Raw genomic sequence first — 13,835 nt, 5'->3', positions numbered from 1 at the left:
TTTCAAATACAGCCCAACTCAAGTCCTGATCACCTTCACTTACCCTTACACAGGAGCCTCACAGACATGCTAGGTACAGCAGCAACACGAGCTGCTGAGAACGTGCTGATTTCAATACAGACTGGTTTCCAAAATGTCCTGGGGTTTTAAAACTTCATGCCCCCAGACACTTCAGGCTATGCCATAATTAATCCCACATCTTGCACTTATTTGGAAAAGGAGATTTTGGTATTCTGTGTGGGTGAGAGAAGCAGCAAAGACTCGGGAATCTGGCATCTTTTTTGTTGCCATTTCCTGTTGTGAAAATTCTTCAGATCAAAACAGTATGGGACGCTGGAGTTAGAAGGAGCGATGGAGATCATTCGGTTCTATGGCCTCTCTCTCTTTTGGAGAACTAATGGAGGAAACAGGCCTTGATGGGCTCCTGCAAACGAGTGCCTCAGCTCACTCAGGCTGCAGTCCAGCAATCTGTTGAGTGTGCTACTGCCCTGCGGATTCATCCACGAGGTGTTTGCAGAGGACAGAGAGGGAATTTGCAGCCCCAAAAGCGAGAATGAAAACTCTCCAAAGAGGAAGAAATCAGCTTGACATTTAGCGTGCCATCTAGGTGGCTATCAGAAGGCTGAGAATCTGCCTGATGCGAGGTGAAAGAGGGAAATGAAGATGAGGGAGGACAGAATAAATTCTGAACAAACAGTATCTGTGGCTCTGCACTTACTCCCTGTACTGGGGTGGCAAAGGGGTGGGTCGGAACGAGGGGAAGGGAAATATGTTCCTGGAGGAAAAGGCTTCTTATGTAAAGGGTGAAGGCAAGACTCAGACCCAAGTAGCAGCCAGGGGAAGCTGTTTATGGTGGATGCTGTGATGTTCCCCAGATCCCCTTTCATGAATGAAGGGTTTATTCCTCTGCATGGTGGAAAAGCTGCCAGAGCAAGATCCTTGGCCATCAGCACTCTCGAGACTCCCTGGGTTGAAGGAAACCACCCTGCCCAAGTCATGCCTACTCCCAGTGGCAGACCCCATCCAGTGACTCATCCACAGGAGTCTAAAGGCCTGGCTTAATAGTCCAACTGGGGATACCTCAGAAGAGCCCTCCCAGCTTTAGTGCATTTCAAGTGGTCAGCTGAGCTCTTTGTCGGGACTGCTTCAGAGCTCAGCTTCTCCCTCTGCCCAACCCGGCTTTCTACTCTTCCCCTCCACGGTGTGGGTACGGAGAGCACTTCCTTATCAACAGCCTGCACATAACCCCTGTCTCAGAGTCATCTGCTGGGGGAGCCCTACCCACAACGCTGTTTATGATGTAAATGTGCAGAGCACTGCTGAAGGCAGAGAAAAGATCATCATCTGTTGAGTCTGGTCAGGTAACGCACACCGTGAAGAACATTGCCCAAGTCCTTATTTAGAGAATTAAGTTCGGTGCACCTCATGTTCAAGCACAACATGTGTATTGCGCCATCTAAGCATCAGAGCAGGGGGACTGAAAAGGTGATCCCTTCCCCTGCACGACCCACCCTTCCTCAATCAATCAGCCAGATATAGGCACAGCCAATTCTTAAATACCTTTAAAGACGACAACAAACCCACCTTTGGTACTGTCGCCCCTTATGAAGTTCACAAACCTCAACTATCAAAAATCTCTCCCTGCAATAATTTAGTTTTCACATCCTGTGTTAATTTCTTTTTGTTGTCTCAAGCAGAAGTAGAAAACATTTATAAGGTTCTCTGTTCAGTGATCCTTTATGGTTCATCTTTAATATTTCTTCAAGGTTAATGAGAGGTGAAAGGGAAATGAAGACGAGGAAGGAGGGAGCCACCAGCTTTCTAGCAGAAGGTCATGTTTTCAATCCTATCATCTCTGTAGCTTTCTGTAATAAATCTTGGTTTGAATGTCAGTCAGTTTAAGGGTGATGCCAGTTTCTCACCTACTACAGCCATCTTTATCATCCTCTGTGGCAAAAGGCACAACTGGATGCAATAACAAGTCACATTCTAAAGCCACTGAGGGCACTTTGGTTCCCACTCTTCCAGGCAAGCGTTCCCATGGCCTGGAGACTCTGACTGGGCTCCTAACTGAAGATAGAAAGGGATCAAGAGGTGGGAAGCAGAAAGGTTAATCCCAGGAACAGAGAAGCCAATGTGCCCCAGAGAGCAGAAGAGGCGGTCTGCAGAGTTCGGAAGGCAGGCAGCTCATGCTTGAAGGTGATATGCTTATGCCTACCAAAGAAATCTGAGCACATCAGTTACTTTTTTAATATATATAAAGACGGGGTTTCACCATGTTGGTCAGGCTGGTCTTGAACTCCCGACCTCAGGTGATCCGCCTGCCGTGGCCTCCAAAGTGCTTGGATTATAGGCATAGGCATGAGCCACTGTGCCTGGCCATCAGTTACTTCTTCTTCTTCTTTTTTTTTTTTTTTTTTTGAGACAGAGTTTCATTGTTGTTACCCGGACTGGAGTGCAATGGCACGATCTCGGCTCACCACAACCTCCGCATTCTGGGTTCAGGCAACTCTCCTGCCTCAGCCCCTCAAGTAGCTGGGACTACAGGCACGCACCACCATGCCCAGCTAATTTTTGTATTTTTAGTAGAGACGGGATTTCACCTTGTTGACCAGGATGATCTCGATCTCTTGACCTCGTGATCCACCCGCCTCGGCCCCCAAAGTGCTGGGATTACAGGTGTGAGCCACCGCACCCAGCCAGTTACTTCTTTCTTACCAAGAATCCCTGGCCTGGCACGGTGGCTCATGCCTGTAATCCCAGCTACTCAGGAGGCTGCGGCAGGAGAATAGCTTGTGTCCTGAAGATGGAGGTTGTGGTGAGCTGAGATTGCACCATTGCACTCCAGCCTGGGGAACAAGAGAAAAACTCCATCTCAATTAAAAAAAAAAAAAAAAAAAAAAGAATCCCTTAGATTTGTGAGTTATGAGCTGAAAGTGAGGTAAGGCCTGTTTTGTTTTGTTTGTTCATTTCCACACACGTAGCTTAAGATGCTTTCTGGATCTGCAATGCTAAGTAGTGATCTATGTTGGAGAAAGAAATAAGGGAGGTCTAGGCCCTTCCTTTGCTGTCTCTAACCCTCTCTACAGAACCACCGAGTAATTATGATATTTAACTGTGGAATGGTAGAGTTTTTACACTCATGAGGCAAACTCACACTAGTGGTGCTATAGAGTTCATGACCAGCCTGACCAACATAGAGAAACCCCGTCTCTACTAAAAATACAAAAAAGTTAGCCAGGCATGGTGGCACATGCCTTTAATCCCAGCTACTTGAGAGGCTGAGCCAGGAGAATCGCCTCAGTGATTGGACATGGCTGAAAGCCATTTCTGATAACCAGGGGAGCTGGGATGGGGAGGTGATTACTGGCATCTAGTGTCCTGTATCAGCCAGGCCACAGGACAGCCTCACATAACAAAGAATCATCACATCCAAAATAGTGCTGAGGTTGAGATACTCCGTCTTACAAATAATTCTCTGTCCTCCCAAATGTATTCACCTACTCAGGAACCTTTAGGCCTTGTTTCTCCTCCTCTAGACACTCAGCTGACCTGGGGAAATTACAAGCTGCTTGACCAACAAGCTCATTATCTTGTTTTTGATGGACAGAGAGCTGAGGAACAAAGACGACAAATAAAACCCCAGCTGTATGTCCTAGCGAGGCGGCAGATGGACGCGGGATTCTTCCGCGGAACATGTGCAGAACAGGATAATCGGTTCAGCGACAAACAGAAGAAACTACTGAAGCAGCTGAAATTTGCAGAATGCCTAGAAAAAAAGGTGGGCACGAGCAAAGTAAATTTGGAAGTTATAAAGCCTTGGATAACAAAAAGAGTAACGGAAATCCGTGGGTTTAAAGATGATGTTGTGATTGAGTTTATATTCAACCAGCTGGAAGTGAAGAATCCAGACTACAAAATGATGCAAATCAACCTGACTGGATTTTTAAACGGAAAAAATGCTCGAGAATTTATGGGAGAACTGTGGCCCCTGCTGCTAAGTGCACAAGAAAACGTCGCGGGAATCCCTTCTGCTTTCCTAGAGCTGAAGAAAGAAGAAATAAAACAAAGACAGATTGAACAAGAAAAATGGGCATTTATGAAAAAGCAAGATGAAGACAAAGATAAAAGGGATAAGGAAGAGAAAGAAAGCAGCAGAGAAAAAAGGGAGAGGTCTCGTAGCCCAAGAAGACGCAAATCCAGATCTCCTTCCCCTAGAAGACGACCTTCCCCTGTCAGGAGAGAGAGAAGCGCAGTCATTCTCGATCTCCCGGTCACAGAACCAAGAGCCGGAGTCCTTCCCCTGCTCCAGAAAAGAAGGAAAAAACTCCAGAGCTCCCAGAACCTTCAGTGAAAGTAAAAGAACCTTCAGTACAAGAGGCCACTTCTACTAGTGACATTCTGAAAGTTCCCAAACCTGAACCTGTACCAGAGCCTAAAGAACCTTCTGCAGAAAAAAATTCCAAAAAAGAAAAGGAGAAGGAAAAGACCCGACCACGATCTCGGTCACGCTCCAAATCAAGATCCTGGACGCGGTCCCGCTCTCCTTCTCACACTCGACCTAGATGGCACCATAGGTCTCGATCGAGATCATATTCACCTAGAAGGTGGCCAAGCCCAAGAAGGCGGCCATCTCCTCGAAGAAGAACTCCACCAAGGAGAATGCCTCCTCCACCAAGGCATAGAAGCAGCAGATCACCAGTAAGACGAAGAAGACGTTCGTCAGCATCCTTGTCTGGGAGTAGCTCATCATCCTCTTCATCTCGTTCCCGGTCACCACCAAAGAAACCGCCCAAGAGGACATCCAGCCCCCTTCGAAAAACTCGTAGGTTATCTCCTTCAGCAAGTCCTCTAAGGCGAAGGCACAGGCCATCACCTCCTGCAACTCCACCACCCCAAACTCGGCATTCCCCAACACCCCAGCAGTCAAACTGTACAAGAAAAAGTCGTGTTTCCATGTCTCCAGGGAGAACATCAGTAACAAAACATAAAGGTACTGAGAAAAGAGAATCCCCTTCACCAGCACCGAAGCCTAGAAAAGTAGAGTTATCTAAATCGGAAGAAGATAAAGGTGGCAAAATGGCTGCAGCAGATTCTGTGCAGCAGAGACGCCAATACCGACGACAAAACCAGCAGTCTTCATCTGACTCTGGCTCCTCCTCCTCCTCACAAGATGAAAGACCCAAGAGATCCCATGTGAAGAATGGTGAGGTTGGCAGGCGGCGGAGACATTCCCCTTCCCAGAGTGCCTCTCCATCACCACGACAGCGCCAAAAAGAGACTTCCCCTCGGATGCAGATGGGAAAGCGATGGCAATCGCCAGTGACTAAAAGTGGTAGACGGAGGAGAAGTCCAACCCCACCACCCACCAGAAGGCGACGGTCTCCTTCGCCCACCCCTCCTCCTCGACAGCGCAGGTCTCCCACACCACCACCACGACGAAGGACTCCTTCTCCACCTCCACGTCGGCGCTCACCTTCTCCTAGAAGATATTCTCCTCCAATACAGAGGAGATACTCTCCTTCTCCACCTCCAAAGAGAAGAACGGCTTCTCCTCCTCCCCCTCCTAAACGAAGCGCATCACCATCTCCATCACCAAAGCATCAGGTCTCCCATTCTCCACCTCCCAAACAAAGAAGCTCCCCAGTCACCAAGAGACGTTCACCTTCATTATCATCCAAGCATAGGAAAGGGTCTTCCCCAAGCCGGTCTATGCGGGAGGCCCGATCACCACAACCAAACAAACGGCATTTGCCCTCACCACGGCCTCCAGCTCCTCAGACCTCCTCAAGTCCTCCACCTGTTCGAAGAGGAGCGTCCTCATCACCCCAAAGAAGACAGTCCCCATCTCCAAGTACTAGGCCCATTAGGAGAGTCGCCAGGACTCCGGAACCTAAAAAGATAAAAAAGGCTGCTTCACCAAGCCCACAGTCTGTAACAGGGTCTCATCCTCCCGATCTGTCTCTGGGTCTCCTGAGCCAACAGTTAAAAAGCCCCCAGCACCTCCGTCCCCCATCCAGTCTCAGTCACCGCCTACAAACTGGTCACCAGCTGTACGGATCAAAAAGGCCAAAAGCCCGACACCAAGCCCATCACCGCCAAGAAATTTGGATCAAGAAGGAGGTGGAAAGAAAAAGAAGAAAAAGAAGGACAAGAAACACACAAAAAAATAAGAAGCACAAGAAACACAAGAAGGAAAAAGCTGTGGCTGCAGCTGCTGCGGCTGCTCTAACCCCTGCAGCCATTGCAACTGCCACAACCACATTAGCACAGGAAGAACCCGTGGCGGTGCCAGAGCCAAAGAAGGAGACTGAAAGTGAAGCTGAAGATAACCTTGATGACTTAGAAAAGCACCTGCGTGGCCGGGCGCGGTGGCTCAAGCCTGTAATCCCAGCACTTTGGGAGGCCGAGGTGGGTGGATCACGAGGTCAAGAGATCGAGACCATCCTGGTCACCATGGTGGAACCCCGTCTCTACTAAAAATACAAAAAATTAGCTGGGCATGGTGGCGCGTGCCTGTAATCCCAGCTACTCGGGAGGCTGAGGCAGGAGAATTGCCTGAACCCAGGAGGCGGAGGTTGCGGTGGGCGGAGGTTGCGGTGAGCGGAGATCGCGCCATTGCACTCCAGCCTGGGTAACAAGAGCGAAACTCCGTCTCAAAAAAAAAAAAAAGAAAAAAAAAAAAGAAAAAAAAAAAAAGAAAAGCACCCACGTGAAAAGGCCCTGAGATGAATGAGGAAGGCCCAAGTGTCCCCACAGTCTTAGGTGGAAATGTTTGTTATGATGTAAACTTTATTTGGTTTGTACGCAGTTCAATTTCAAAATTGCTAAAAATGCGTTTGAGCTTTAGACTATAATATCTGTTGTAATAATTGCTAGGTTGAAGTTCACCATGTAAAAAAAAGGGCATGGATTTACATTGCAAAAGGTGTCCACGGTGTATTAGTGACATTTTCATTGACAGCTGACATAATTCATTTAGAGTGAAACATTTTAAGCCAAAAAAAAAATTCCCTTTTTAAAAAAGGGGGTTTAAATACTGTTGGCATTTTTATGGTTCCTTTAAATGCCCTGTCTCTTCCCAGAGGGGTTTTTTGTTTTTGTTTTTCCTTTTTTTTACATTTTTATCATTTGAGTCTTAGCACCCATTTAAGTTATGCTTCTGACCTTGTATGGTCTGTAAGCTTGCCCAGAAATAAGACCACTCTTGAACTACCACAAAAATATAAATGAATATTTTAATGCCACAATCTTTCCTGTTGCCTGTGGAGTCTCTGCTGAAATGAATCAGGATTCAAGCTCTAGGATGAGATAGAAAATGAAAGCATGTTGTTTGCCAGGACACTGTGGGTTTATATTGATGTGTAACAAGTTGATTAGGAACACTGGACTCATTCTATTCTGGTTTTGTATTTTTTTTTTTGTTTTTGTTTTTCTTTTGTAAAGGCAATGAGAGAGCCCCAGGTAGGATCCTTCAGTTACATAAAATTTTGTTTAATGAAATGTCATGACTCTGCTCACATTTTTGTCTTCTGTTCCAGTTGGTATAGACAACTTTCAGAACTCTTGTATTTGGAAGGCTGGAAGGGCCCAGACTTTGGAATAGTGTCTTGGTTTCACTGTTTTTGTTGTGATCTTTTGTTTTAAACTAAAGCTATATAAAGCTTGTGGATTAAACAGAATAAATTTCTAAATTAAAAAAAAATTAAATAAAACCCCAGCTGTGAGGTGAAAGAAGTCTCAACCTTGGCTCACAGGCCCCCTTCCAAAGCTCTGTGGTGTGTGGGGATCCGTGAGCTGCCAGTTCCGGTCAGAAAATAATAAAGAAGTCCCAGAAGTACTTCCTCGCGAGGGTCTGCTTCAGAGTCATACAGAGATGCCTCTTGCTTTCACCTCTGTACTCATCTCATTGCCTCGCTTTGAATCCAGGCTTGAACACTGTCCAAGCAGAATAAGCAGGCACTCTCTTCAATTAGTTCTGAAACCATCTCAATGATTTTGGGCAAACAAACTCCCCACAATCTGGCAACAAGGTGTCCAGCAGGGGTTATTTTTAAGTCTACATTTCTTAGTTTCCTGAAGAATACACTGGGCACGCCAAAAGGCTGCAAAGCTACAGTTACGGCATCAGCGACAGCTCTTCAGCTAGCCTGTGCTTCGACCGAAAACAGCACAAACAGCAAAGTCAGCCAAGCCACGAGGGGCCTGGTCAAGCATCTAACAGTGTAGGATCGCTGCCTAACAAGCAGGCTCCTACTACAATACAGCCTTTGAAGTGTCTTGAAAATAAATCCTATGTTTGGAAAACAAAGCCCTCTCTCCAGGCCCAGACTCACCCCACTCACCCCGCCCTCATCCCTGTTTCATTGAAAAGCTAAAAATGAAAAAGTGCTTGGATATTTAAATATTTTCATATAGAGTAACTTTTTTATTTAAAGGGTCATCTTCTTAGGAATACAAATCCCCCAAGAATGGTGCTCGAGCTGCTCAAGCTTTCCAACCAGAAAATATGACTCTATGAAAAGATGCGACGAGAAACAATAGAACCAGCCTCACTTCTGCCCCATAAAACAATTCAAATCACTGAAGGTGACATCTCTTGCTGGCATCTCTGCTGCCATCTACTGAGTCAAACTGGCACACAGTCTAGTCAGTCCTAACCAAGAAGGGTCATTGTTCTGTATACGTTTCCATTTTAAGTCTTACCATGTTGTATTACAACTGTTTGTATATAACTTTACTTCTAGATTGCAAGTACCCACAAGATACATAGGATGTCTTGTTCATCTTTTAGTAGGTAATCAGGAAATGGTTGTTGGATTAAGTAACTGTGAGTGTTACAGGCCTTCTCCAAAAAGAGCATCTCAAGAATTTTCTTAAGGACTCCTCCAAAACCCAGACACTACCATAATTATATCAAGCAGAAGAGAGCAAGTAGTTTATTTTTAAGGCCTTCAGAGTAGCTCCTTCTACAACTTTTTTTATTCACCCAATATCAGCCTTCACTATCTCCATCATCAGCAAATTATTCTGTCTCAAATAAGAATTGTTTATTATTTAGGTCTATGGCTCATGTGGCTTAGGGTTGGTTGTAACCTTAATGTGAGGGGTTTTTGGACACTCAAAAGCAGAACTGTGACGATACTGTTGTTCTTTTCAAATTGAATAAGCTCATTCCTTCAATTTTTCTTTCTGCATCTTCATGATCTATACAGCTCAAAATTAGTTAACAGTTTCCTTGTGAAGCCTCAGAACTAGTTTCAATACTCTATTTAGCATTTAGGCAAAGGTAATTTTAAGAAGTGTTTGCTGTCCCTGCTATTATACTTATCAATGGGATACCTTGCATTAGGCAAAATGCTTTTACCTGGTAAAAGCATTTACTAGGCAGATAAGTTAGGAGTTGGTGATTCATTTCACAGAGCAGTCCCAGGAAAATTTCTTCAAAATGACTACTTCAGTCCTATTTCATTTGGAAAATATTCATTTTATGAGCAATTTTTCATGGATTACAAATCAGAGAATGAGAGTAGCTATAATCTTACTGATGTCTAATTTATGTGTCACTTGGGTTTAAGATATGCACCTTTTTCTGGTGTCTGCTGCTGGTGTGAGGAGCTCTTCAAGATCGCTTGTCCCTTACAGAAGTGGTCAGCATGAAGATCATCTCTTAGAAAATACTATCAGGTTCATTTGACACCTGAAAAAGCATACCCAGAGAGTAGAAAAAACTTGGAGACTCTTTATATACACAGATAGCAGAAAGGAGTCTTTCCCATCTCTAAGCGACCAACCTGGGCAAAGGAATAGCCTTGGCAATCAGTCTCCCTGTCGCTGCACACTCAAGAAAACAGGGAGAGTCACATTCTCTAATGCCAAGGTTAATACCTATCTTTGGTTTCTTAGCAAGCAGGTTCTCTGCACTGCAATCTGGAAGGCCACTAGAATCTCTCTGCCAATGTTTTTGCCATCCTCATTATTGATCCTAGTAGCAGCATGAACCTGTTTCTGGATGTTGTGTTTAGATGCTGATCAGCATTAAGTACTCACCCCAGGGAGGCTGGGCAAAAACAGCATGCGGACTTTTCAAGCTGACTTTATAAACTGTTTGCTCTTTGGACTGGTCAGGGCCGGCAGTCAGAACCCATGATCGTTAATTCATAAACGCATAGCTCTTTAAACAATTTGGCAAACATCTTCGATAATTCAGTTTCACTGCTGGGGGCTGCTTCCAAAATGTGTATTTTCCAAATGGTGAGCAGGCCTGGCAAGGTAGCTCACGCCTGTCATCCCAGCACTTTGGGAGACTGAGGCAGGAAGAGCTCCTGTAGTCAGGGGTTCAGGACCAGCCTGATGAACATGGAGAAACCCTGTGTCTACTAAAAATAAAAAATTAGCCAGGTGCGGTGGAGCACACCTGTAATCTCAGCTACTTGGGAGGCTCAGGCAGAATGCTTGAACACAAAAGGCAGAGGTTGCAGTGAGCCGAGACTGCGCCACTACATTCCAGCTTGGGCAACAAGAGCGAAACATCGTTAAAAAAGGAAAAAAAAAAAAAAGGCAAAAATCTTCGATAATTTGGTCTCATTGCTGGGGTTGCTTTTAAAATGCAATTTTCAAAATGTGTGAGCAGGCCAGGCATAGTAGCTCACAGCTGTGATCCCAGCACTCTGGGAGACTGAGGCGGGCAGATCACCTGAGGAGTTTGAGACCAGCTGGGCCAACATGGTGAAACCCCATTTCTACTAAAAATACAAAAATTAGCTGGGCATTGTGGCAGGTGCCTGTAATCTCAGCTACTCAGGAGGCTAAAGCAGGATAATCACTTGAACCCGGAAGGTGGAGGTGGCAGTGAGCTGAGATACTGCCACTGCACTTCAGCCTGAGCAAGAGAGCGAGAATCCATCTCAAAACAACAACAGTATAATTAAAATATGTGAGCAGTATGAAGTGAAGGAAGAATTCCAAAAGAAAATGGATGGGAATGTGTTAACATACATTCTGACCTGTGTACAACCAAAGTGTTGGAAGGGTGATATGCACTTCCCGTTAAGCACAAATCCACCTAAAGCTCACTCTATTTATGATGGTGTCTTTATTATCTGACCTAATAAGCAAGATAATAGAATTTAACCCCTACAACCGTTCCTTGAGTGGAAAAGGTGGATCCTTCTCACTATGGCCCTAACACAGTCATACACATGGGAGCTTAAAGAGTTTGCCCACAGTGGAGAGCTAAAAATGCTTGGTGGTGACTATTGGTGCAATTTGATATACAACATGACAATGGAAACCCCCCACAGCCACAGTGAAATTTCCACTAAAGAGCTAACTGGATAGAGACAAGGATCCATGTAGGCAAATCTTCAAAATGTACTTTTGTAGCCTCTGTTTTAAAGCTGTAATATTGCTTCTTAATCAGGCTTATGGCATATAGTTGGGGAAGAGTGCTACAGATTTATTCTTTAGAGTGGGGTTGGGAGAAGTCAGAATTACTTAAGGAGTCTGTACCTTTCTCTCTACCCACAAATTATGTCTGTGCTATCTTCCGCATTCCTCGGCATTAGAAATCAAAATGGTCTCCATACTGGATTGGCTTACACATAGTAGGTGTACCCTTTATCCTCCCTTCTGTTACCAGCAAATCAGTAAATTGGGTATTCTGCAGCAGGCTTTTCCAAATAAGAAAATATGGTAATTCTTTACTTTCTTTATCCATTCGAAAAGCTTCTTTTAAAGTTGATGGAGGCCTGGCGTGGTGGCTGACGCCTATAATCCCAGCACTTTGGGAGGCCAAAGTGGGTGGATCACTTGAGGTCAGGAGTTCGAGACCAGCCTGGCCAACATGGTGAAACCCCATTTCTACTAAAAATACAAAAACTTTCTGGGTGTGGTGGCAGGTGCCTGTAATCCCAGCTAGTCGGGAGGCTGAGGCAGGAGAATTGCTTGAACCCAGGAGGCAGAGGTTGCAGTGAGCCAAGATCGCACCAGTGCACTCCAGCCTATGTGACAGAGCAAGACTCTGTCTAAATAAATACATAAAAATAAAGTTGATGGAAATAAGAAATTAAATCTAGCCTCAGTTTAGGACAGAGGTTTAAATTAGTGACCTGCAAGTCAAGTCTGGTCTGCAGATGTGTTTTGTTTGGCCCACACAGTACTCTGAAAAATCAGGACTACTTACATCAAATCGACATTTCCAGCTTTCAACAAGGTACACCAAGTCCACAATCCTGCATAATAATAATTGCCTGGAATTTATCACTATTGTCGCTTTTGAAAAGTCCCTAGATGTTCCTTTCCCTGACTGTGATACATTTCACTCATTTACAGTAGTGCCAGAGCTCTACAGGTATTTGAAAGTGACCTTTTGTTTGGAGTCTAAAAAAAGAACATCAAGGAGACTGACACAGATCCTCAAGGTAGGGAAGGTAGCTGTAGATAATTGTCAATTAAAAAAACTTTAAAAACTATATAAATAACAAGGTCTTTATTATGTATCCAATATGTTTTTATTCAAAAACACAATAAATTGTAACTACTAGCAAATTGGCAGCTTATAATTTCAGTAGTGTTACAGCAAACATTTGTTAAATGCTGTTTTTTCCTGGGAAACAATGGAAGAAATGTATGAATTTTCTGTGAAATGTACAAAGTTAAAAAAAATAATAAAATAAGGCCTCTGCTTTGATTTTTAACTTAACATATGCTTTAGCAATCTAACAGAATTCCAGGCACCTAAAAAGTAACTATTTATTCATCTTTTAAAGTTAAAAAAAGTGATTAATTTAATGGTCATTTCTTAGTTAGTTCAGGATTTAGGAAAAGTTCTTAATATTAAGAAAAATTTTTATTAGATTTCCATTTCAGAATGTCTCTAAACCTTTCTGAATGAATGAATTTAACATGCTTGACGATAATAATAAAAATGTGACTAGTTACAATTAAATCTTTTAGACCTTGGAATAAATTTCTTCCTTTCCTCACTGATATGGTGGAAAGAAAACCTAATATGAAATCAGAGAAACTTAATTCATCATGGCCCTTGCTATGCGCCTGTTATGTCAATCATAGCAGAAGAAGAAAAGAGAGAAGACTCACTCGAGCAAGACCCAGTAAAACACACGAACACTGGTTAAATCTTCATCGGAACAATTCAAAGGCTAAAAGGCATTTTTAGGCAATTGGTAAAATTTGAATATGGACTGGCTATTAGATAATACTAAGGAATTAAGGAATTATTATTAGTAATTTAAAAAATATGCTGTGTCTTTCCATTGAAATTGTAATCTTCCTAGCAGAAATTGTGTGCAAAATAGGTATTCAGTAGATGTTGTTGATTCTGATGTTCAATTGTAATATTTCAAATTTAGGTTGAAGGTCAAGAAGCACTAGGAAATAATTTCTACCTTTTCAGAATTACTGAATTTGAGAGTTCAAAATGACAAGAGGAGTTATCTAGTCAAAATAAATTTATCTTAAGTGTGAAGAAAAGCACACATAGCTAGAAAATGGTGGGGCTGGTCTAGAATGCAGGTTTCTGTGCAGACCCACATTACACCTCCTTCCGTGTAGCTTACATGGAGCCTCTTATAGCTTCAAAGCCCTATGTAGCTCACAACTCAATCTTTCTCCTTCTCCACTTAACTTTATAATCTTGCTCTTCCTCCCAACTCCATTTTCCATCTCCAGCCTTTTTAAAATTTATATTCATTTGACAACTTTTACTTTCCTTGGGAAAGCTGCCAGGGGCAATTCTAACTCAGAAGGAATAATAATGAGCAAAGGAAAAACAAGGCAAAGTGAAAAGAACAACGACAGTGGCTGTTTAAGCT

The 13,835-nt window shown here is 43.7% G+C and overlaps 1 pseudogene across 1 annotated transcript; it reads left to right on the top strand.

Annotated features, from left to right (window-relative positions):
- Window positions 1-3,445: 3,445 nt before the first annotated feature.
- Window positions 3,446-6,594, top strand: LOC100385227 (serine/arginine repetitive matrix protein 1 pseudogene; annotated as a pseudogene). Its single transcript, XR_013526606.1, has one exon. The product of XR_013526606.1 is annotated as a serine/arginine repetitive matrix protein 1 pseudogene (transcript).
- The last annotated feature ends 7,241 nt before the right edge of the window (window positions 6,595-13,835 follow it).

The sequence above is a fragment of the Callithrix jacchus genome, chromosome 14 (genome assembly GCF_049354715.1).
Source record: "Callithrix jacchus isolate 240 chromosome 14, calJac240_pri, whole genome shotgun sequence".
Lineage (NCBI taxonomy): Eukaryota > Metazoa > Chordata > Mammalia > Primates > Cebidae > Callithrix > Callithrix jacchus.
The sequence above is the reverse complement of the archived record's forward strand: the minus strand, read 5'-3'. Positions and strand labels throughout refer to the sequence as shown.